We start from the raw sequence: 23319 nt of genomic DNA on the forward strand, positions 1-23319 counted from the left end.
TAACCTGCCTGCAGCTAGGCAATAATGTTTTTTTAAGACAGACTGCATGTATGATTTGAGGCTGATGAAATATTGAGCGCTGGACACTAGCCTGGATGTACCTAGAAGTAGAAGTAGTAGGGTACCTCCTATCAAACCTTACTATGAGGAAGGCTCCCCTGTTGAAATTCATCTCTCTTTTTGCAGTGCCAGTTGAGGAGGTGGGTGGAGCTAATAGAGAAGGAAGTGGGTGGAGCCAGAGAAAGTAGGTGTTACCTCCGACAAAGATTTGAGCACCTGCACTTCATATTTTACAAATTAAGCACTGAAGGCGTTTGACCCCTACTTCAGGTATCCATGTAACTTTCGTGATGATTGTGCAACTAAATTGAATTGGCAGCTGATTGATTCGTGAGTTTGTGACCCGTACCCTAGAGCAGTCTACATGACCGTGTGTCCTGTTTGTGGAGAGGCACGCATCTGTCATCAGCTGTGGGCAAGTGGATGCGCAGCTTTTATTTGCCGGTGGAGAGATCGGTGCCTGCGCACGTATGGCAAGTATCCCGGGTTTCCACATACTTTCAGAGAGAGAAGTGCCGTTTTGCTCTGGTCTCTGCGGGAGAAGCAAGGATGGTGAACGGAGAGCAAGCGAGGGAGCACAGTTTGTGTCACATTGTGGGGGTCTGCACACAATTCGTGGTACCCTGCTGTGACATTGAAGGAGTGTTGTTGCGGTCATTTTATTGGGGGTGAGTCCAGTTTACTTATCTTAAAGTTTAATGGTGAAGAGCAAAACTTAAACGGCTGCGCTGTCATTTAAAATTCAAAGTGAACACGCGCTACTCACCGTTTCACGCGCTTCAGCCGGACACTCTTCTGTGACGTTTTTCTTTGCTGCCAACACACGTTTTCCAGCTGCATCGTGTGGAGAGCCACCCGGTATAGAGTGTGCTGCGTGCCGCCATATTGCTGTACTTCTACCTTGCAGTTGTCTATGTGGTGTTCAACTTCTGCCAGTAAAGTTTTCCTCAGCTTTGAAGTCCTCCAGTGGCTTGCAGTTTCGATTGATGTTACGGTCTACTTTCATGCGTACTTTCGGACGGTGACAAAACAGTGATGACGGTGGCAAAATGGTGAGGAACCATGGTGCGTTTCTTGTGTGCCCCAGGTGATGAAGTCTTCGGCAGTGAACTTGCTGTCCCGGCGCTTTGAGTGACATAATCTTCAAACTGTCCTTGGAAGAGAACTTGCTGTGCTGGCGCTTTGAGTGGCACAATCTTGCTACTCATTGTAAAAAAGACTCAGTGTGAGAAGGACCTCGGGTGAGAGATCGCTCACCGGAGCGTAATATTTGTTATTTGCTTATTTTTTACAATTGTTATGAAATTGTTTTTTAGCATGGTTGAGGGGGTGGGGGTTGAGATTTGTTTTTTGGAGGGGTGTACATTTCTTGTTGAGATTTTGCCGAAGTTAGGGGGTTGTGAGGTATGCTAGTGTTGCTTAGAATTGTGAAGAGATAAGTGCTATTTTGTTGCTTTGGAGTTTTATCCATTTTGCGAGATGGTTGTGTGGCCCTGTCATGTTTTACATGACGTGATGTATTCTATTACATGTTGGTCGTGTAGCTATAGTGCTCCAATTTTGGTTCACAGGGTGATGTGTACCCTGTTACATGTTTGGTTGTGGGGCAATTTTTTTGTCCCAGTAATGGTTCACAGGGTGATGCGTACCCTGTTACATGTTTGGTGGCGGAGCGATGAGTGCTCCAATTTTGGTTCACAGGGTGGTATATACCATGTGACATGTTTGATTGTGGGGCAATGTGTCTCCCAATACTGGTTCACAGGGTGATGTGTACCCTGTTACATGTTTGGTTGTGGGGCAATTTTTTTTGTCCCAGTAATGGTTGACAGGGTGATGTGTACCCTGTTACATGTTTGGTGGCGGAGCGATGAGTGCTCCAATTGTAGTTCACAGGGTGGTATGTACCCTGTTACATGTTTGGTTGTGGGGCAATTTGTCTCCCAATACTGGTTCACAGGGTGATGTGTACCCTGTTACATGTTTGGCTGTGGGGCAATTTGTGTCCCAGTAATGGTTCATAGGGTGGTATGTACCCTGTTACATGTTTGGTGGTGGGGCAATAAGTGTTTTTGTCCCAATACTAGTTCACAAGGTGGTGTGTACCTCGTTACATGTTGGTTATGGGGGTGTGCCCGTTTTTGTGGTCGTGTTGTAGTTTCTTTTCCCAAGGGAGGGGGATGGGGCTAATTATCTGTAAATGTAATGTCAATACCTTCTTTCGCAATGTAAATGTCTTATTTTCAGAATGCATGTTGTACATTGATGTTGATGTTGCTTTCCCTACTTCAGTTGTGTTGTTTCCGTAAAGAAAGGAGATGTGTTATATTTGATCTATGTCTCTTTTCCCTGGCTGGGATTTCCTGTGGCTCAGATGGTGTGACTGCTGGAATGTTTGGTGACATCGTGGAATGTTGGGTGCCTGGCCTGTGTGTAGAGTGGCAGTTGATGGCAGGCAGGCTGAGTGACAGGGAGGTCACTGCTGGTGGGGTTTTACATTTCTACCTATCTTATCCTTTAGAACCTAATCTGGAACTTGACTTAATAAACCTATCCTGTTTATACACCTGGCTCAAGGGCTTACTATTTATAACATTTACGTATATATTAAAAAGAGTTAGGCTAAGAGAGGATCCCCGTGGAACCCCGCAGAGCAGGCGGAACAAGCTTGAGGAGAAAGCATCAATATTGATTATGTTTTCCCTGTCTGACAGGAGACTAGTTTCAAGGCAAGATTTTTTATACCTTTTGCTTTCAGACGGTGGATCAACGTGGAATTATCCACTGTATCAAACGCCACAGACAGGTCAAACGGGATAAGGGCGGCTGACCTCCCTCATGCAGGATAAATTTATGCTCATCAGTGGCCTTGATCAAGGCAGTCTCTGTACTATGTTCGGGTCTGAATCCGAATTGAGTATGATCCAGGCAGTAGAGTCAATAATGAAAGGATTTAATTGAGTGTTGATCACTTTTTCAACTATTTTCGCATGAAAGAGAAGCCTAGAAGTATGCAGATTATGGGCTGGGTCTTCGGGGTCCAGATTTGTTTTTTCCAATAAAGGCAGAGTGGAGGCTCACGTCCTTTGGGATGGAAAGATACCTGTTCTGAACATGTTATTGAACAGGTTTGAAAGATGGACTGCAATAATGTCAGGGACCAGAATAATAACTGAGGGTGGACAGGGTTCGCCTGGAGAGCCTGACTTAATGGTAAGGATGAGATCTTTTATTTGTGACATAGAGACAGGGGAAAAAGACTAGAAGCCATTAGTGGACGTCAAAACATTACCATAATGACCGAATGAGTTAAACATTTAGTCAATGTTACCCCTGAAGTGCGAAGCAAAAGGACTGGCTAACCCAATCCCTTTTATACTCCAGCTGTTTAATGAGTTTGTTGATGACTTCGGGAGAGGTGTGGCGCCGTGGCCAGGGCAACTGACGCTGATATCTGGGGATCACAGTTCGAACCCCGGCACCGGCAGCATTTTAGCCCAGCACCATGTGACTCTGGGCAATAGCTTGCTTAATCTTCCCGAAGCGCCTGGAGACCCTTACAGGTGATTGTTCGCGCTTTACAAATGTAGATTATTATGACTTGATAGAGTTCTTTAGCTGAGCTTTTGGCAGATTCAATTTATGCAATGAGAAGTAGGCTGCCTTTTGTGTGACCAATAGGGCTTTATATTGAGTTAACAAGCGATTGTAAGTTTCTCTCTCAAGGGAGTCATATTGGACTCTCCATTTCCTCTTTTGGCACCTACAACCTTGTTTTTCACGTCTAAGGGCCTCTGAGAACCAAGGAGCCTTCTTAGGCCACCTTTTTTGTCCAGACTAAATGGGAAAAGGCAGAGTTGAGCCAGGTGGAATATGTCTCATCTGCGAGTTCGGGATCGATTGATTTTGATCAGGTTTTGCCCACTATCTGTGCTGAGCTGATATGGACATTTTATTCAGGGCTGTATTAGTTGTTGTTACCAAGGGAGGGTTTTACCCAAAAAGTCAATGGGACCTGGGTGCTAGGCAGTACAAATATAGAGGGGTCCCAGAGAGAGAACGTAACATAAAAATACGCAAAATAGTTAATCAAATCAATGCAGAAAGTTAGAATTCATCATATTTAATAAAGCCAACATTGTCCTCGCATCACAATGTGCTGTATGTTCAATTCAATTTATGCAGTGTAAAAACATTAAATCCCCAAACAAGGAGAAGAGGGAAGGAATGTGAAGTGTGAAATGAAACAAATAAGACAATCATTCTACGGTCACAGTCATGAGTAATCTAGTCTTGGATAGTGCCGGATTAAGGCCATTCATTTATACCTTGCTGACTGCCTGATTTATCTTGCAGGCACTCGGCTTTAACGCGGACGAACCTTCACCGTTAAAGGCCACCATACCTACACTAACCGCTTGATTTATCGCTAGCTGAGGATGCTTAATTTGCCCTACTAATCCACCAATTAGGAAGGACGGACTTTCAGTCCTAATTAAAGAAAGGAAATATTCGGCTCCAACAACTGCTGACTTCACGGAAGTTGTTTCTTCAGATTCCCTATATTCGGTGCCGGCTGGCCCGAGTATCCATGAATTGCCTTGCCCCATAATCCCTTTCGTCCTGATGAAGACCCCGTTGTAAGGGTTCAAGTTAACCTTCCATCTAGGGGTCGAAACGTCGACGGCTCTACTTACCTCATCATCCGGCACTATCCAAGACTAGATTACTCATGACTTTGATCGTAGAATGATTGTCTTATTTGTTTCATTATATTGGCTTGAATAAGTTACAGCCCTTTATAAGTGACAATGAATGTATTATATTTGAATATATAATTAATTTCCTTTTTCTTCAAATCACTTTACCCCTTTCATTTCACACTTCACATTCCTTCCCTCTTCTCCTTGTTTGGGGCTTTAATGTTTTTACACTGCATAAATTGAATTGAACAGCACATTGTGATGCGAGGACAGTATTAGTTGTTGGGCAATTTATCTTAAAAAAGATGGAAGAGTGATCGGACCAGATCAATGGAAGTACTTTGAGAACAGAGATATCATTGTTGTTCGAGAACAGAGCATCAAGCGTATGACCTCTACGGTGAGTTGATTCTGTACTAAGGAGTTTAAGATTGAAGGCATCCATGATTTATATTAATGAGACTGTATCCTTGTCTTCCATTTGTTCTAAATTAAAATTAAAATCCCAGAGGACTGTGAAACTGCCATTGCAAATATCTGTCTCGAGTGAGGAGCAGATAGAGAATAAAATCGGAAGGTGTAATTATTTGTGAGCCAGAGTTTGAAGGACAGTGCTTCACAGTCCTCAGACTGTATAGTGGTGAATTTATCCCTAAATGTATCTCGGTAGATGACCTCCAATCCCACTCCTCTTTTAATTGGATGGTCTTGCCTATGCAGCCAGTAGCCCGAAGGCGTGGCTGCGAGACGTTCAGGCAGCGAATTATTAGTGGCCCAAGTTTCTGAGATGAATAAAATTTCAGATTTGTGAGAATCGATAAGATCTGCTGCTTGGAATGCGTGTTTTACTAGTGAAGGAGCATTAATTAAAGTGCAGATTATACCCGTAGTACCCTGTTTTTCAGATGATTTCTGGCTGGGACCAAGTGAGCTGACAAAGGAGAAAGGACCAGGCAGCAGAAAACCACAGGAGGAGCAGATTCCCTCTGAGCCCTGACAAAGAGCTAGTGTATTAAAACAGTGGCAATTGGGATCCTGCTTATTTAAATCATGAAGTTCCCTACTTGTGAAAAAGATTCCAGTCCTGTATTAGAGGCAAAATTGACAGGGGATCTGGCGCTAGGCTCGGTCCAGGCACGGACGGGCGCAGATAGACTTGCCTTTGGCATGCCGAAGGTGCGCCCCCTGCTAGTCCGCACATACATGCTTCTTAAATATTCAACAGTAGTGTCCCTGCCAGAAGTTGAGGCAGCCAGTGGGAGGAGCTATGTCCCTCCGCTCAATCGGCAGGATCTGCCGCAGCAGACCAGGGACTGGGGAGCAATCGGGAGAGGAAGGAATTAAAGTGCAGAGTGCCGAGGAGAGTTGATTAAGGTAGCCCTGTTTAAAATTGAAATAAGCTTTTTAAAAATAATTGCAGTTTCAAAGAAAATAAGTTGTGCAAGATTTTGCTAAAGTATTGATAACACCACATGCATGTGTATTTGATCTGTGTGCAAAATCCGAACGAGATTACACAACATTCAAAATGTCCAAAAAGATGTGAAGTAAGCTGTTTTCTACTCATCACCTTCTTTAAATCTCAGCAGGTGATTAAGTGCCTCTTAAAGTAGTTTAAGTTTTGTGAAAATGTGTACTATATAGACTGACTTCAAAATCACCTTTTTAAGTGGCAAAGATATCAATCCATTATAGTAATCTGATGTAAATCTCTATAATCAATTTAAGTCCGAGATCTCGGTCATTTTCTCCACTTTCGATCTTCCTGTCCTGGGTCATTTCTTCCATTGACGTGGTGGGAGGGGTGAGGGGAGTAAGGGGAGGAGGAACAAGGCTTCTCCTCCCACCCTTCCTCCTTTACCTATCTACCTAAGGAAAAGTGGATCCAGGCAAGGACCTTGGCTAGGGTGAGCTAAGGCAGGGATCGCTACCTTCAGCGCTTTATGCTTTCAGCCTTGATCATGTGATGGACTAATTAACCGGTTCCTGTATTTCTCATATATGTGTGTCATCACAAATGACATCACATGCGCATTAATATGTTGTCACTTAAGTCAGCACTAGGCAAACTTTTTCAAGGAGTTTGCCAGTGTCCAGAAGGCATCTGGTACCAGTAGAATCTAAGAAGAGTTGTTCGCTTGATGGTGCTGAATGCACATGTCTTGGAAGACAACAAGTTCTCCAAAAAGAAAGGATATAAAAGGACTAATTTTTGAGCAAAATGTGTTCGGGTTTGGAGACTTGCCTGAAATCAAGGTCCGGGTCTTTCACTGTCTCAGGTACGGGCATCGGTTTCCAGAAGGCACAATGTCACCACACACTTAAATATGTGGTACGTATGTGTCCTTGAGAAGCTAGCATCTTCTCAGGAGGAAAAACCAAAGGCATAAAAAACCTTCTTGCTGGACGAAGTCTTCAATGGGTTGAAGAAGACTAGAAATCTGAAGTCTAAGAATGGAATTCTTCAGGAATAGAGAGGCAGGGGAGCAAGGGAACAAGCGAAGGAACACAGCTTTGTTGCAACATACTCTACAACTAGAATTCAGCTTTTGCATAGTAAAAGAACAGTATAAGGAAATTACATCAATTCAAAACATGAGAGGAAATATAAAGAGTTCGGAAAGTCAGGAAGAAAACGCACACTTAGAAGGGGGAAAGGCAAAATCCCACTATTCCGACCTCCCCAGTCACACCTCTGACACACACAGAGGAGTAGCGGATTGCAAACATAAGGTGGCACTCAGTGCTTAATTTGTAAAATATTAAGTGTAGGTGCTCACATTTTTTAGGAGGCCACACCTACTTCCCCCTGGCTCCACCTACTCCATCCACTGGCTCAACCTACTTCTCAATGTACTCCGACCACACCCACACCTGGCACTGCTGAAAGCCAGATGCAATTCCTGATCTGAATTTCAGTCAGCGAGCCTTCCCCAAGTAAGGTTTTGATAGGAGTTCCACTTCCTGGAGATAAAAGAGAGTTTTGAAATAAAATTAAATCAAAAAGTGCATTTGAAGCACAATTTTGGCATACATTTTCTAATAGTAATGCACTGAATATTCCATTACTCTATGTGCCGATTTGGGGAGAAGAGAATACTGGGTTATATCCTGGTGCCTGTATCATAGCAGTCAGCCTGAACTTGTGCATTTCCCCCGTTCTTGCACAACTAGATGACCACGGGTGGCGTGTTAGGCCTACCTTAAATCTTTCAAATTGCTCATCTCCCGTTCTAATAATGTGAGTTGTGTCCTTTTGGTGTCAAATAGTTTATTACATGTTATTCTTTTTCTATATTGGTGTGGACCAAGTGAGCTGACAAAGGAGAAAGGACCAGGCAGCAGAAAACCACAGGAGGAGCAGATTCCCTCTGATCCCTGACAAAGAGTTAGTGTATTAAAACAGTGGCAATTGGGATCCTGCTTATTTAAATCATGAAGTTCCCTACTTGTGAAAGAGATTCCAGTCCTGGTATTAGAGGCAAAATTGACAGGGGATCTGGAATATTTCTTGTGTTGTGTTTTCAAATATTAATATTTGTGTGCTGCATAAATACTTTACACATTGCCTGTAATTTAAGCCTGTATCTTTTGTGCCAAGCTATCAGAGGGTTAAGCACAATTAAATTAGTAAATTGTAAGGTTAACCCTGACAGGGATTGTGACTGTTGTTTCTAAAGGGCTCATAGCCACCCCCCTCAATCAGCAACCCAATTTCGCACCACAGTAATTTGACTTTCATTTTGTGCATACACTGCACCACGATTTGGGTGTGACTGTGATCAGTCTCACCAGGGAAAGTGAAACACCCTCTTTTACAAAGCAGAGAAAAACTTCGGAGTGAAGAGAATGGACAGGACAGAAAGAAGGTACTGCTGAGAAGTGAGGTTCAAATGAGAGGGAGGGGATAAAAGAAAGCAATACTGAGAACAAAGCAGGCAAGGGGAGTGAGAGACCAGGTGTCGCTGAGGAGGTCAAGCTCTGCTGGGGGGAGACGGGGTAGAGTGTGAAAGGCTGAGAAAGCAGACATTGCTGGGGAGAAACTGGAAATCAGTGAAGGCCTGAAACTCACACTGGGACATGCATTGCACCTTCCCTGCCCTTCCCATTCTCATCCTGAGCTATCAACAGAGGGAGTCACCAAAGTATTGAATATTAAACAGGTTTTTCCTTGTTTCATTGTCTTTTCTGTGTCAAAATGTGTAATTGGTCACACCTGAAATATACATCGTGACAACTTTTACTTGTACTCCCAGCCATTTGAGAAAATAGTTCCCATTTGACTATAGCATCATCTCTCTAATCAGCTACCCTGCCCTTCCTCGTCCACATGGTTCCTGCTGTCCTTTGTCTTCCTCGGTCCCTGCTGTCTCTTGCTCTACATGCAGAGTACACAGAAGTGTTTGTGGAAGTGATTGTTTTTCTGCATTGGCGGACAGATAAGCACACAAATGCGAGTGTTACCCTTGGACACCATTTAACATCGTCACACCAATTGCCTTTTCAGCAATCATCAGTCGGCGGGACACCTGCAGATCAAATCGTTGCAGGACAGCCGGTGAATGTTAAAGTTCACGAAGGGAAGCCCACTCACACCTTGTAGCTCGGGTTAAAGTGGGCTTTGTGAGTGCCGATTATGTTACACACGTCCTCTAGGCACAAGGCTGTATTTCCATGCATATACGGAGTATCCTCGTTAGAACCTAGGTATCAAATAGCAGTAAGCTGTAAATGCACTGCTTATCAGCAAATAGTGTTGGAAGTCATATTTTTGCACCCCTCGTTTTATTTGCTTGCTTTTTGACATATAAGGACTTCTTAGCAAAGCCTCTGATGCACAATAAAATGATTTGAATATAAACCAAATCATTCGTTTTCTCATTAACGAGCACGTTATTTTCTGGAAAGGATAAAAGAAATACAAGAAAATAAAATGAAAGGGAAAGGCAACACTGTATGGATCTTTTTTTAATGATTATTTTGCTTGACACTGTTCTATTTTCTTCTGCATTTCATCTAATGTTTTGTGTGTGCAAAAATAAATAAAACATTGCTTTTGGAGAAGTGAGCAGCGAGGGCACGCACGAAGAGAGGAGACAGGCAGTGAAAAAACTGGAATCTCTCAAGCATACTAGAATAATCTTCAGATGACACTCACCTTAAACTCAACAAATGCCCGTTCTCGCTATGACCTTTCAGAACTCCCAACGCCCAGGAGGGATCAAACTGTTTGCATCGTTTAAACCCTTATCTCTGCGCACCGTGGTTTCACAGAGACTGCAGCTGGTGTACGCTGCGCACTTTTATTTCTCTCAACGACGTCCTGAACTTTCTCTGCCTGCCTCCCCACGCCAGCTCAGCCATCAGCCCGCCCTCAATCACCTATATCCAATGGAGTTTGGAAACGAGGACGTGCCTTGGGGAAAGGCAGGCATGCACTGCTGACACCACTAGCGTGTCTTTACGACGCCCACAGGTGGTTCTCCAATGACCTCAGATCCCTGAAGCTCGAGCTCAGACGGTCGGAACGTCGCTGGCGTCGCACCTATTGCCCCACTCTCCGCCTGAAATATAGGGCTCTTCTCAACAATTATAAATCGGCCATCTTAGCGGCCAAATCCAAATACTTCTCCGACCGCGTTGCCCTTTCAGCCAATAAAACTCGTGAGATCTTTTCTCTCGTCCGTAGCCTTGCCACTTCTGACCGTGCGGGTCTTTCCCCTGCTCCTTCGCAATCTCTCTGCCTCTCGTTGAACACTTATTTCATTAACAAAATAATCTCCATTAAGGCCAACATTCCGATTGTGCCTCCCCCTGATCAACTGGATCACTCCCCTTTCTCTGCCCCTGTTTTTGATCATTTCACACCCATTTCTTCTGAGCTCTTTCTCGGCCTTCTTGTTAAGGTCAAGTCTGGCTCCCCGGTGGACTGTGCACCCGCTCGCATCCTTAGAACTTTATTCACTAGTTGTCCTACCCCTCCCCTAACTTTCCTTAACTCCTGTCTGGCTCTGGGTTCTGTCCCCTCTTTCTTTAAGTCTGCCATTGTGCTTCCTATCCTGAAGAAAGCTGGCCTGGACCCCTCCCTTCCATCGAATTTTAGGCCGATCTCCCTCCTCCCCTATCTAGGGAAGATCCTTGAGAGCCATGTAACATCCTGTCTCTCATCTTACATCGAGGAGAACAACATCTTGGCCTCCCACCAGGCTGGCTTTCGACCGGGCCACTCCACTGAGGGCGTGGTCCTTGCGGTCCTTGATGAACTGAAGGGCAAGGCCGATGGCAATCTTCCTCAGGCCTTAGTCCTTTTGGATCTGTCCGCTGCGTTTGACACGGTCGATCATGCTATTCTTCTCGACCGTGTCAGCGCAGCGGGCATCCAGGGCGTCGCCCTCTCTTGGATCGCGTCCTTTCTGCAGGGACGATCACAGGCAGTCCACCTCTCTACCTTCTCTGCTCCTCCCCTTCCGGTCACCTGTGGGGTACCCCAAGGCTCTTCTCTTTCCCCTCTTCTCTTTAACCTCTATATTCGCCCCCTCATTTTATCGCTCCTTGAGCTGGGGGTCTCGGTGTATAACTACGCTGACGACCTCCAGCTCGTCTTTGATCTATCTTCCCCCACTCACTCTCTTCCCAAGCTCCGGTCGACTCTTGTCTTTATCTCTCAGTGGATGAGCTTCAATCATTTGAAGCTCAACCCTGACAAGACAGAGCTTGTCCTCACTGGTGGCCCCTCTAACCCCTGGTCCCCAGTCCACTGGCCCCTTTCCTTTGGTCCTCCACCTTCCCCGGTTCCCTCTGTTCGTACCTTGGGCATCAAGGTCAGCAATGATCTCTCGATGCATGCTCACATTAGCTCTGTTGTATCCTCTTGTTTTCTTTCCCTCCGCCTTATCCGTAAGATTTCCCGTTTTTTTTCTGTTGCTGCCCTCAAAGTTATCATCACTGCCCTCATTACATCCCGCCTGGATTACGGCAATGGCCTGTACGTAGGCATTCCTGCCTACGAGACCCGTCGTCTCCAGGCCATCCAGAACCAGGCGCCCCGTCTTGTCCTCCCTCTTCCGAAGTTCTCCCACATCACTCCCGCCCTTAAAACCTTACACTGGCTCCCCGTCCAGTTCAGGTCTCTGTTCAAACTTGCCTGCCTGGCCTTTCGGGCGCAGGCCCAGTCTGCTCCCCTCTTCATCAACTCTCTGCTCTCCTCTCACGCCCCTCCCCGCACCCTCCGTTCCTCTTCCCTTTCTCTTCTTCACGTTCCCCGTTACCGTAAGTCCCGCACAGGGGGCACACGCTTCTCTGTGCGTGCTCCGCAGATCTGGAACTCTCTTCCCCTCTCTATCCGCTCCATTCCCATTTTTTCTCATTTCCGGAAAGCCCTTAAAACTTTTTTCTTTCTTCAGGCTTTCCCGGGCTAAACCCCTCCCGCACATGTTAGGCAGATATCGATGTGTTCCTCAGCGCCAGGAAGCCGCTTGGCCACAGAGCGCTTTATAAGTTTCTTTTTCATTTCATTTCATTTAGCGTGATGCAGTCATTGTGCCTGGACCTGGGTGGTTCAGACCATGCAGACATACACAGACAGGCATCGGGACCGAAGAACAAGGACAGCAGGTACATTTCATTTTAATATTTAGTGGGCACAACGCCCACAGAGGGAACATTCATTAGACCTGGCCCTGCAAAATAAGTTCTGGTGCTGAGCACTGGAAAGCACCGGCACAAATTAAGCACTGGTGGCACTTTCTGTGTGAGAAAATACTGCCCTCACTCACAAAATTGTCACATGCTTCATCATCGGGCTTGCTTCAGTGCACTCCTGCGCAGACCAACACCTGGGGTGGAGCAAAAGGGAGGGGAAGGCAATACAACCAGAAAATATATATATAAATAAACGTTGGGATCACCGAAACAAAAGTGCAGTGCAGGTTAAAACTAGCTCGGTGGTGTCTCTGCTCAACAATTTATTCCTGGACCCACCTGCTAGGCTTGAAAACGTGAAGGATGGTGTTGATAGGAGACGGTTTAAGAGTTCCTTCACCCCTCCTTACTGTCAAAGTGTCAACATGTTTCTGCTGTCTTGTGAGTGCCCACAATGTTGGGTCACACCAGCTTTCCTGAGGACCTGAATCTTTTTGTATTCAGCTAACACGAGCTAGACTATGGCGTCCCTAACAACACAGTGACGTAAAGACACGTCATGATCACAACACGATCACGGGACCTTGCATGTTCACCCCGCCTCCCCCCCACAAGGTTTTGGACTGATGCTGATGACTTTTCAACTCTGAAAGTGCACTGAGGCCTGCTAACCAGACCTCAGCACCAGTGTTTTGATCCAACAAACTATATGCTTGATTGGCTTACACCCAATTGGTATAAATGTACTTACTCATAAGTTCCTAAATGATACCAATAGTACTCAGGGCCTGTAATTTAATGTGTCCGACCAAGGCTGCAGCACCTCTTGTGATCGTGTGCCACCCTCAATGTGACAACATGTCTCTCAGCCTGCTACTACAGACAGTGTGGTAAATAAATAAATAATACCTCTATTTTTGGATGAATAAATGAATAACAGATAGCTCAATAAATAAGAGTCAAGATTCGAGGTAGTAGGAGTTTTGCAGGTTTAATACAGCATAAGGACAGGAACAGGACGACCTGCACAGGAATAGGATGGCAGGGCCCAGCAGCTGCTGGGGCTGGATCTGGGATGAGCGCGCTGACTTTTAATAACAATACACGATCATATATACTAAAACAGTTGCATTACAATACATACGATAGGCGGAGCAGTGGGTGTGGTCAATAGCAGTCGCGAAAGATAAGGGTGAAAAGAGGTGTAACAGGGCGTATACATAGACATGTGATGCAAACGTAACAGAATATGTCATGAATGGGGCGGAAACCTGGAGGGGGCTACCTAAGGAGCCGGGACCTCTAACCTGATAGTGCGCGCAAACTAGCAATGACGTATCACTAGGAGAAGCTGGGGGCTATGAACTCTGTGCTAGGAGCAGAGACTGAAGTCTGGAGAGTCAGGGCGACATGTACCTAAACAGTATCTAGTATCTGATGTTTAGAGAACATGTTGATATAAACTATAAGTCAGGAGGGGAAAAGCTAACTTGATTCTAAGACTGGAGCATGCATTATTCTACATGTAGTGCGTGATGAAGAACATTAAATGACCATTAAATGCAGTATTTCTCTTACATGGAGACGTAAAGGCTAGACAATGACGGAAACTATTGATGCGATTCAGTAGCTTTAGGAATGCAGAGAAGGAGGACTGAACTGATTACTGGAATCATAACATACTCTTGGCAGACTCAGAGGCAGAGCCAGGCTGAGCCGGGCACTGCGAGGCAGGAAGTAAGTGAAGGGTCGAGGATACAGGTGGGGGCTGTATCGCTCCTCAGCGAGGCTTCAGGAGACAGGAGACAGGAGCTGAATCTGGTGTCCAGGCCCTTCTGAGGCCTAGAAACGGGGACTTTACAATGGAATAACGTGCACACTGAGAAACGTGGCAACGTAACTTTACATAGGCCTGATATTCGTAGTATTCACGAGAACTGGAAACTGACATACTAGAGGTGGACACAACTGTAATTGCGTCTTCAATCGGTACATAGGGAATACATATGCACATTAATCATGCACAGATAACATATGATGGATGACGCGTAGGGACACAGAACATGGCAAAATTTACTTTTCCACATTCCCTCCTTGTCACTACGTTTCCATCAGGAAACATCAATATTCATGATACCATCTATCATTTCATACAGTATCATTTGCTCGTCTCGAATTTTCTTGGAACGGGGTTTAGAACGGGGCTTGGGACTAGGAATACAAGAGGTAGCACAAATGCCGCAAATCGCAGGGCCACATTGTATACAGAGGCAGCAACTGAATATGATCGCTACTGCAATACCTAGAAAGGACAAGACTTTCCATCCCCAGGCGGAAACTATGTTCCAGAACCAACCGGACCATGTCCAGGTGCCTGGATCTTGGTGTAACAGATGGGCAATTTTATGGAGTCTGGTTATAGCTGAATAAACAGACGGCGCGTTATTTGGAATGAAAATGCAGCAACTAGATCCGGTGACTCTACAGGCCCCGCCCCTATCGGCCAGTATGACGTCAAGGACGAGACGATTCTGTAAAACGACAAATCTCATAGCAGATTGCTCTTCAGTTAAGTTACCTAGGGCAGAGGCAGTCTCATTGACTACTGTTTCAAGGGTTCTGGTTAACCTACGGATTAGCTTACTATTCTGGATAGGTCCTATAAAGAAAAAGAAACCTCTGTTGAAATCTGTATATTGTTCTAGAGCAGTTTCAGTATAATCGACAATGGGGGACTCGATCTCCCTTCTATGTCTAATGTGTACTAGATGTGTGTTTCTGTGATAATCAGATGGGGCTAGGAAAACAGGTGGCAGTAGGAAGGCAATGTAACAGGTTCCCTCCCAATCGAGGGGCAGACGAACATATGCAGTTTGACCACAAATAAAATAAGAATGGCGTGAAGCTTTGAAAATAGATTTCCCACTGTCACTATACTTGACAATAGTAGTACAATCACTATGTCCTACGTGTACGGAACCATTATTTCGGACACATAATTCGCCTTTGACTGGTAGTACTGAAATAGCAGGTAAGTCTGGAGTAGTATCAGACTGAACATTCAGGACCATGAAATTCGAAGAATAGTTACCTAAATTATACACTTCATTTTCTAGATCTAACCCTGTTCTGTGGGGAAGACCTTGCTTGTCTGGAAAACATGTACTGTTAAGAAAAGACATATCTGTTGAGGATGACGTTAACGTGGACCATGCTCCACACGAACCATTATGTGAAAAAGGATAAGGGAAGAGTGGCAGAATTCCCTTCGGCGTCTGGAAAGGGGGGAGTCGACCACACACCCAACAATTAGTGGCATTGCTGGTCTGATGTGAGTAATGTAACATGCGGATGAAAGAATTATTACGCATAGCGAGGCGGTAAGAGAGTTCATGAGGAGGTAGATCACTAAACGTATGCTCTACTGTAGCATTAGCAGACTTATTTACATGAGAAACTGAAAAATACAGATAAAATGCATAACTGGTGCAGGAAGTCATAATGCTGAGAAATAATATGAAACATAGAAAAACGATACATCGAATTGAGTTTTGACTAACTCTCTCACTATGGGGGTCTATTTTATACATGTCAGAAACAGTCTAACCGTTTCACCTAGGGGAGGACTTAGACAATCAAACTGGCTGACTTATTTTACTAGACCGGAGTTTCAACTTATACTCCTGTTGCGGAGTTTTCTCTAACGGGGAGGGTGCAGTATCATTGTTCTTTGCGGGACAGTCCTTGAGAATAGTACTTTGGCAATCCTTCAAATCCTGGGAAATGTTCTTTGAGACGGGTTTCAGTCCATAAAATTTCTTTACGTGCGAAAGGTGCACCCAACCTTTGCGACCCTCCAACTTCACGGCTGTACGGGTGGCGAGGAGGACCTGTCGGGGCTCCTTCCAGCGTGGCTCCAGCGGACTTGAGCGGTCAAAATTGCGAACCAAGACCATGGATCCTGGAACGATTTCATGCGGTGCCACCTCGGTATTGTCTGGAAATGCGGCGGCAACCTGTGAACGACAAGAGTTGAGGGCAGACATCAAGGAAGCTAGGTAACCTGTCAGCATATTACTTGAAACATCGGTAATACTTCGGGGTCTAGGAGTACCCCACATGTTAGGGGGGCGGCCGAAAACGACCTCATACGGGGACAGACCTGATCTGGAATGTGCGACCATGCGCATATAGAACAAAGCGACTGGCAGAGCTACTAGCCAGTCTACACCTTTCTCTTGACAAACTTTTGCAATACGGATTTTCAAAGTCTGGTTATGTCTCTCTACGAGACCGGCTGCTTCTGGATGGCGTACACAATGAAACTTCCACTGGTACCCTAACAACAGCGAAACGTGCTTCATTAACTCTGATGAGAATGGCTGGCCGTTATCAGAATATACGACCCTAGGGAGTCCATAACGGGGGAAGAACTCACGAACCAACTGCTTGGCAGTGGTCGCGGCGGTGTAATCTGGAACTGGATATGCCTCCGTCCACCTGGACAAAGCGCATACAACTACAAGGACATACTTGAAACCTCGACATCGCTCCATCTGAATATAATCCATCTGGAGGACTTCAAAAGGGTGGTCAGGGGGCTGGAATCCACCTTGTTCCACCGGGACACTTTTACCTGGATTGAACTGGCAACATATCATACAGGTATGGACTTTCTGCTTGGCTGCAGCTCGTAAATGCTTGTTGAACCAAATGTTCTGGATACTGTCTAACATGGCTTTTTCTCCTAAATGTGCTGGACTATGTGCGGTATTAATAATGACTTGAACCATAGAGTCGGGGAGAAACCAAGTGGCTTTTCCTTTCGTTAACCATCCTTGATCTGTCTGGACCCCTCCTTGTTCAGACCATTTCTTGATTTCTTCGGGAGTAGCATGTAACTGGATATCTATGACATCTTGAGTAGGGTCTTTAACTGTCATGCATGTAGTCGGATCTGGAGTGTGTGTCTGTGTCGGATTAACTGGAATGTCTGGAGTCTGTGCTGTAAGCTTGGCTGTGCGATCTGCTAGATCATTACCTTGGGAAATGGTGTCAGTAACTTTCGTATGTGCTTTGCACTTCATGATAGCAATGGATGTCGGTAAATGTATGGCATCTAACAGAGCTTGAATAAGGAGACCATGCTGAATCTTGGTTCCATGAGAAGTCATGAAACCTCTCTCTTGCCAGAGCACTCCGAAGTCGTGTACAACTCCAAATGCGTAACGTGAATCGGTGTAAACATTAACTTTCAGGTTCTTGGCGTGTATGCAGGCTTGAGTCAGAGCAACTAGCTCCGCTGCTTGAGCAGACAGGGTGTCAATGCGGTGTGTTTCAATAACTTCAGTGTCGGTAGTCACTGCATACGCGGCGACTAGTTCTCCTGTACTTGTTCTCATACATGAACCATCCACATAAAGTGTCAGGTCTGGATCTGGTAATGGAATATCTGTCAGATCTTGTCTTGGCTTTGTCATGATGTTAACTATTTCCACACAGTCGTGTGTGGCAGAATTCGAAGTAACTGATGGTAATAGTGTAGCAGGATTTAAAACGTTGCAGCGTCTGATTTCTATGTGTGGCTGGAACAGTGTCAATTCATAACCTGTTAAACGTGCAATTGTCAGGTGCTGAGTCTGTGTTCGGTTTAAAAGAACTTCCACGGAGTGTGGAACTTGTACTGTCAGGGAGTGTCCTAATACTATGGAATCACTTTGTCTGATAGCTAGTGCTGTGGCTGCAACTGACTTGAGGCACGCAGGCAGAGCCTTGGCTACAGGATCTAATGTGCTCGAAAAATAAGCACATGGCTTGTATTGTCCTGCTTGATCTTGTGTGAGAACAGATAATGCTGTACCTTCACGTTCTGTGACGAAAAGTGTAAAAGACTTACTGTAGTTCGGTGTTGCTAGAACTGGAGCTTGGCATAGGGCTTTCTTTAACTCATTGAAACTAAGTGTATGTTCAGATGTCCAAGGGAGGACAGTCGATACGGCTGCCTCCTGTGTCGTTAACTGTATCAGTGGCTTGGCTAGAAATGCATACTGAGGAATCCATTGTCTGCAGTAAGAAGTAAGGCCGATAAAAGCACGTACCTCCTTCTGGGTCCTGGGCTGAGGAAGACTCGCTATTAACTGGATACGGTCTGGTGTCAACTGCCTACCCCTCTTGGACAGTAAGTGTCCTAAGTAGACCACTTGCTGGACACAGAATTGAAGCTTCGAAGGGGACACCTTGTGCCCCATCTCGGCTAGGAAATACAGAACCGTCAATGACGCTCGCTCGCAAGCACGTTCAGAACGGGCTGTGACCAGTAGATCATCGACATACTGGAGCAAGGCAGTGTCAGTTGGCATGTGAATGTTGTCTAGTTGTCTTTTAAGTGCTTGACTATAAATACTAGGACTTTCTGTGAAACCTTGAGGAGCTCGTGTGAACATATAGCTCCTTCCATTTAAACAAAATCCGAAATGAAACTGGCTGTCTGGATGAATGGGGACACTGAAAAACGCGTTCTTGAGGTCGATTACAGTAAAGAACATGGCTTCGGAATCAATGGCTGTTAATAGGGAAGAGATATCTGGAACGACTGGGTACTGCGGAATAATACATTTATTAAGTTCTCGGAGGTCAATCACTAATCGATATACTGGGGGTGCATTTGGATCAGTACGTTTCATGACTGGAATGATCGGAGAATTACATACATTGGAGTCAGTTTCTACAACCACTCCTTGAGCGATGAGCTCGTCAATAATTTTGGATAAGGCTGCTACAGCCTCAGGTGGCAATCTGTACTGTCTGATTCGTGGTAACACTACACCTGGCTTGAGAGTCACACGATGGGGTGTGATTTGCATAAAGCCAACATCAGTTGGACCTTGCGCCCATAGATGCTGCGGAACATTAGACAATCTAGGATCAAAATCTCGTAATACATAGTGACCCTTGAAGTCACGTAGGAACAATCGTATTCCCTCTGGGGAACAGCATATAACTGCACCTAACTCTTTCAGTGTTTTAATGCCTAATAGATTTTCTGGACATGACTTAGTAAGTAACAGATCAGTAGTGCGGGACAATGGACCTACTTCTAGAGTAACTGGCTTTGATATCTCATTTACGATAGGTTTTCGTGAAAATCCAAGGGAAACATTTCTTGAGCCTGAGAGCGGAGCCCCTGGAACTTCGGCGTGACTAATTGTGGTCCTACTTGCCCCTGTATCAATCAGAAACTTTCTGTCTTTCCCTAATACTTGACTGTGAACATAGGGACCTTCTTGATCTACAGGTATCTCGATGAGAGGCAAGCCTACCTCCCTCTCTAGGCTGTTTCATGAATATGGCTGATACTCTGGATACTCAGACTGTGCATACTGGTACATCTGCTGTGTAACATGCTGTGTTGCAGCAATAGGCTGCGGTGCTGTAACTGTCTGTTGTGTATTCTGTGGCTGAGGAGTCTGTGAAACTTGTTCTTGTCTAGGCGGACGTGGTCTTTCTTTAGTCTTACCGGTAGCTATGTTGTGTTTCAGAACTGCACACTCGTTTATAAAATGACCTGGCTGTTTACAATAATTGCAGTTTCCTTTAACGGGAGCTGCAGGATGACTGGCTTGATTCGGACCCCTCTTCTGACTGTCTTGAGGAACGGATTGTGCAACTAGTACTTTCATTTTCGTGTCTTTCATACGCTTTCTCTCGTGTTCTTGTTCTTCCCTGATCCTATTCTGGTGGTATTGGAGCATCTGTAACATCTGGGACGGGGTATTAGCTTGCCAGGTACTTTCGACTTTCAAAACTCGATTTTTAATTTGTGGGCTTGAATTCTCGACTAATTTAGTAACAAAAAGGTGAGGGTATGACTCACTACTTGTCTTGAGGCCACTGTTGATGCTAAAACATTTCTCAAATCTGGAATAATAATCACTAATATCTTCGTCTTGTTTCTGTTTACAGGCTGAGATTGCATCCCAGTCTTCCTTTCTAGTTGTCAATAATCTGGGTAAAACTTGAATTAACAATTCCGGTAATTCTTTACATTTCGCTCCAAGACCGGTACCTGGTACTCGTGCCTTATCTTCAGCTTCTAGAACTGCCCAATCGATCTTTTTCTCTCCCACCTCCCATTCTTTTTCCTTGAGCTTTTCATACACCCCTGCGGGCAGCAGAACCTTTAACATTTTAATTATATCTGGATACGTGTATTCTCCCATACGGAGCATGTCTTTTAATTCTCGGTGGAACCCTGCTGGATCTTTATCATGACAGGGAATTAATTTCTTCATCTCTAGGAGTTCCATCTTTGTAATCGGAGTGTAAACAAACACTCGTTCTAGTTCGCCACCCGTTCCTCTAACTGGGTGGACTTCTCGTAACGGATTCTGTCTCTCCATGTAAAATGGTTTACTTTCTGGGGGTGAGACATGAACAAAATGCGGATTCAAAAACGTTCTATATTTGTGACGCTGTTCTAGAATGACACTAATTAAATCGGTACCTAAACCTTTCCATCTATACTGGAGTAACTCGTTCAGGATATCATGTAACGGGCCTGGATCAGAGTGCTGACCCTCATACAATGTAATGAGGTGCTGGATCATATACATACCCGCCAGTCGTTGCTCGGCTGGGGGCATTTTCAGAAACATTTGTGCCACTATTTCGTCTGGAAAAGTGGTAGAATCAGTAATCCATCGGACTGCTGATCGGACTAGTTCTTGTTCATGCATGGTACTTAACTCGCTATAACCGATTCGCGATTTCAGAATGTGATCGGTAGCTTGGAATACTTGTTCTAGAGAACCTTGTTCTGGTGCTGGATGGTGAAAAATAGACTTGTGTTCTAGGCGTAAATGGCGATCTGGAAATCTAGATTTTCCTACATACGCTATTCTGTCGGGATTCTCGTCCTCAACCTCTTCAGTATCAGAGTTACTTTCTTTCTCGCTTACTTGTGCTGCTTTACGTTGTTCGTGTATCCTTATTATTTCTTTACGAATCTTCTTATACATACTCTCTATAGCACCGATAGTCTTGTGCTTACCCTCGGCTATATTATCACTCCACTTTGTCAGGTTTCTCATTTCGGCTTGATCTTTGGACGGGTAATCTTGTTCTCGTATTAGACAATTAATCAGAAACTTTAATAGCATGAGCTGGACTTCAGCTTTTCTTTGAGACATGACTTCGCCAATGCTTTCTGGATCATCCCCTGTACGGATGAAACGATATATTCTGTCTAGATCTTCTTTCATATCTGGTAGGGTGACTAGATACTCGGTCACCTTTCTTACGCGTAATGAATATAAAACCATACTATCCTCGCCTGGGACTGGATCATAGCCGCATTCATTAAGGGCTTTTCTTATTTCTGCAACAGACTGATACCTGGGCGTACGCTGTGACGCTTGCATATGTAATTCGGCTGTCGTTAAACGCTTGTGTGGTGGCGGGGTTTGAGGAGGACCTCCTCCTGCGGCCCCTAAACTAGAATCGTCGACTGATCCTCTTCGTACTAGTGTGGCAGGGAATTGAAATGCGGGCTGAACTGGTATGGCGGGCTGGACCGGGGGGACCGTAGCAGGTACTGCAAGGGGTACCCCGGTGTCTGGAGGAACGGGAAGTGCCTGATTTACAGGGACTGGCGGAGCGCGAGCAGGATTTGCATATTCTGGGACTGTGTCGTCCAAATAGGACGAGATGAAAATATCAGCTGCGGTCGGTTTGTGACGTAGCTTGGTCGGAACTAATGGTGGCGGAAAGTTACTGGATGCCTCCGGGGTCGCTTTTGGCAAGCCCTCGGCAAGAAGAGGGTACATACCCTTAATGAGGGCATTCCTCTGTCTGTCGGACTGTTCTGTTTTAACTCGTTCACCTATCTCGATTAGTTCCCTTTCCTGGGCTCGTTCCAAGGATTCTCTACTTAGTTCTGACTTTCTGATTTCTTTTTCGGTTCTTTTATGAGATTCTTTGCGCCATAACTCGATGGCATCTTTCTGTGACTGTCTGGCTTTCTTTTTCCATAATGCTTCTTCCACTCTCATGATGCACTCGGCATCCCATGTACCCGATACGGGCCATCTATACTTTTCTTCTAACTTCTTGGTATACTCTACCCATAAATCTAGATACAATATGGCGCTTATGCCATGCTTCTGATACATAAAATGACCTGGACTGTCCCTAGGCGGAACTGGAACTGCTGCTTCCAGCAGACCCTTTCTAGTTTTTAACTGACGTAACTTAGAAAACAAGGGCATGACTGGACTGTAATCTAGACACAATACAATACACAATGAACACGATACTTATTCCCCATTCATACCACGACATTAAAATACATGAAGAACATTTAAAATAACAGTTCGAACAGAATACTACCTGGAATACGGAAAACAGAATACATGAATTTTCTCGAGAACAGAACTGACTGGAACAGAAACTAGATGCACTGCTGAAACAGTACGAAACTTACCGGTCTCATAAAGAGATACGTCAGGACCCGCATCCACCGAAGTGGACACTTCGTTTGTGGGTCTGTGTACCACCAACCCACGGACCAGAGTCAATTAAATTGACCCTGTCTAGATACTACCCCAGTAACGGTACTCACCGGGCAGCAAGAACGGAAGGCCTCGGACTGGACTGGACTGCTTCGACGTCGGACGGACGAACTTCGGACTTCTGTTACGGGTGGGCCTCCGGATACCTCGGACCTTGGACTCTCGGCTTGGGCTCTGGTCGGGACTCGCCGCGTTCCTCCACCGTCTCGTCTGGATGCTGGACCGCCTCCTCCGTCTCCTCCGTGGGCCTGAGGGATACTTGAAGCAGAAATATCTGCCGGTGCGCAGAAGAGTTCCGTCACGACTGCAGAGGGTCAGGGGGTCGGCGTGGCCTCACCGACGCGTGG

At 45.3% G+C, this 23319-nt stretch overlaps 1 protein-coding gene across 6 annotated transcripts in view; it reads right to left on the minus strand.

Moving 5' to 3' along the window:
- Nucleotides 1-23319, minus strand: part of LOC144771467 (potassium/sodium hyperpolarization-activated cyclic nucleotide-gated channel 2-like) — a 1987727-nt gene that overhangs the window by 364293 nt on the left and 1600115 nt on the right. The gene's annotated exons all lie outside the window — the stretch shown is intronic.

Source organism: Lissotriton helveticus, chromosome 8 (genome assembly GCF_964261635.1).
Source record: "Lissotriton helveticus chromosome 8, aLisHel1.1, whole genome shotgun sequence".
Taxonomy (NCBI): domain Eukaryota; kingdom Metazoa; phylum Chordata; class Amphibia; order Caudata; family Salamandridae; genus Lissotriton; species Lissotriton helveticus.